This window comes from Lactuca virosa, chromosome 4 (genome assembly GCF_052849685.1).
Source record: "Lactuca virosa cultivar CGN04683 chromosome 4, Lactuca_virosa_CGN04683_v6, whole genome shotgun sequence".
Lineage (NCBI taxonomy): Eukaryota > Viridiplantae > Streptophyta > Magnoliopsida > Asterales > Asteraceae > Lactuca > Lactuca virosa.
In genome coordinates, this window is record NC_136429.1 from 132,483,727 (window position 1) to 132,486,526 (window position 2,800).

The window sequence follows — 2,800 nt, forward strand, 5'->3', positions numbered from 1 at the left end:
CATCGCCATCATAGAAGCCATTTCTTCAGAATGTGCACCCCCACTGCCTTTCTCTCCATCTTGTCTTGGGTTATGGTACTCACGAGAGTGCTTTACGAATTCTTCAACCAACACCTTGATATGATTAGGATTCTTCTTCGTAAGAGGTCCTTGCGAATCAAGGAGTTGTCGTGTCATGACATTGACCCCGTCATAGAATATAGACACCTCTTGTTGTATGTTGAGGTCATGTTGAGGACAATTCCTTAGTAACCCTTTGTAACGCTTCCATGCCTCGTAAAGTGACTCCCCTGGTTGTTGCCCAAAATTGGTTATCGCCTTTTTGAGTTTAGCTATCTTTAATGGTGGGCAAAATTGGTCCAAAAATTGTTCGCGCATCTGAGCCCAGGTAGTGATTGCACCAGGTAGAAGTGCTTTTAACCACTCTTTCGCAACTCCTTTAAAAGTAACAGGAAGCATCCTTAGCAAGACGATATCTCTATTAACATTCGAGACATTGAAATAATCTGCAATGTCATTGACCTCATCTAGATGCTTAAAATCATCCTCATGATCTTTTCCATAAAATGGAATATCTTTTAGCGCGGTAAAAATGTGTCCTTTCAGCTCGAATGTGGCAGTAGCGGGAATTGCGGGTTGTATTAACCCTGGACCAACATCATCTCTAATACGCTTCTTGTAAGCTCCCATGGACATCTCTTCAATGTTTGTCATCTGGTTTTCTGGCTCGTTCTCGGGTTCACTCGTATATAGTCCAAACTCGGCCTCGGATTCATTTGGGATAGGTTTTTTTTATCTAAGCTTTCTATCTTGCTTTTGTCCTTTGAAGATGAACTCGACTCTCCTATTTTCTTTCCAGACTTCTTTGTAAAGACAGATTTGAGATCTTGGAAAGGTTTCTTCTTTGGTGTTTGGTTCACTTCTGCGTTCTTATCCGTCTTCTTGTGAAGGGATGACTCTGGATCTTCAAGTGGTGGCACCAAAGGTGTGTTGGAACCTCTGGTCATGAACTTCTGCAATAAAACAAAAATAAAAACGTAAAACTGAACCAAATAATACTAGAAATAGCCTACTAACTGGTCACCACGACGTGGTAAAAAGTACCACCTCGTGTTGTCGCAGAAAATTAAACAGAAAAGAAAAACGAAGAAAACGCAAAATCTACTGAAATCACGTCGTGAGCTTAAGGCTCACATCGTGAGTTGGGTACTGGAACAAAAATTAAGCTAAAAAAGTAACTTTTTGTAGGTTCTACCCCACAAAAAGGATCGATTAACCTCAAGTAAATAAATCAACTAACTATTAAGTCGTTCCCCAGCAACGGCGCCAAAACCTTGATGCGTGCAAATAGCTACACCTAATTTTATATTTATAACCTAACTAACTTAACTAACTAAATTGCACCTAGGCAGTGTGTGACAACCTGAAAATCTTTGCCTTGCAAGTTCAGCCATTCAATCCAACCGAGTGTCAGACTCGTTTCTGCTATCTTTTAGCCTTGCTTAGAGTCTGTTTAAGTGTTCAAAGCTCAGTACATTCAAGCATTGGGTATAGGATTGAGTTGCGTAAGTTCTTCGCGTCGAAATCAAGCCGAACACTCCATTAGAGGGAGTGTACGGCCGTACACATGAGTGTACGGCCGTACCCACATGTGTGTGCGGCCGTACACCCATTTTGGCCGTACACCCCCTCCATAAGAGTGATATCCTTCCATTTCTAAGCCATTTCCTCAGTTTCCAAGTCAAGAACATCGATTTCTCTCTCAACTATCATCGAGCTTTTCACCCCGATCTTCAAGAATGTAAGCCTTTCTTCCATTTGATTTGTTGTTATCCTTCTTAACCTAGTAACACCCTTTGATTTCATCCATTGCAAATCATCTTTAGGGTAGATCTTCATCTTTCACCAAGAACACACACTTGTTCTTGGTGATTGTGAACCCTCTTGAGCCTCCAAATCGTAAGTACTCCTTCCTTATGCTTAGTACTTGTTAGGAACACTTGATTAACACCCTAATAACGACCAAAACTCAAGATCAAAAGGAGTGTACGTCCGTACACTCATGTGTGGCCGTACACCCCTCAAAACACCCCTAAAGGGCCTCCAAAGTGCAAACCTGGCTTCAACACTTGATGAGCAATTGTCCCAAAAGCTTCCCTATCATTAAAAGACACTTTTGTGCACTTGTAACCATGAGTGTACGGCCGTACACCCATGGCCGCACACTCCTTTTAGTGGCCGTGCACTCGCCTTAGATGAATCACATCTCATTCTAACACTTGGTCCAAGTGTTTCCTAGTCCCTAAAGGTGTTTCCTTGTATGTGGTTGCTTCTAAACACTATATTCATGCCAATATATGTCATTATATGTCATTTAGGACTCGTTTGTGTCTCGGGACTTCATTCGTGGAACTTCTCATCCTTACGCACATATTCGTTTGAATCACCCATATAAGGTGAGTTCATACCCCTATAATGAATCTTTTAAACTGTTTTAAATGCTTTTAAGGGGGGGAATACAAGTTGAAGACAATGATAATTGTGTAAATGTTTGTTATAAAAAATCTTTCAAAAGATTACTTATGTCTTTTATAAGTGATCAAAACATTTCAAAAACTCTTTTTAAGTTATGTTACTTTATAGTGTATAAAACTCCGTTTTTAAAGTACAATCATAACTTAGTAGATAAATGAGTCTTTTCAATAACAGTTCAAGTAAAAATACTAGTAAACTATAATAGGTATAGTTTAGGGGTTCAGTTCATACTAGATACTAGAACATACTATAAAGAGAATAAGGG

General features: G+C 39.8%; 1 non-coding gene across 1 annotated transcript; it reads left to right on the forward strand.

The window, feature by feature from the left end:
- The first annotated feature begins 223 nt into the window (after nt 1-223).
- On the forward strand, nt 224-330 carry LOC145110178 (small nucleolar RNA R71). Its single transcript, XR_013709559.1, has one exon. It is a non-coding gene; the product is annotated as a small nucleolar RNA R71 (small nucleolar RNA).
- The last annotated feature ends 2,470 nt before the right edge of the window (nt 331-2,800 follow it).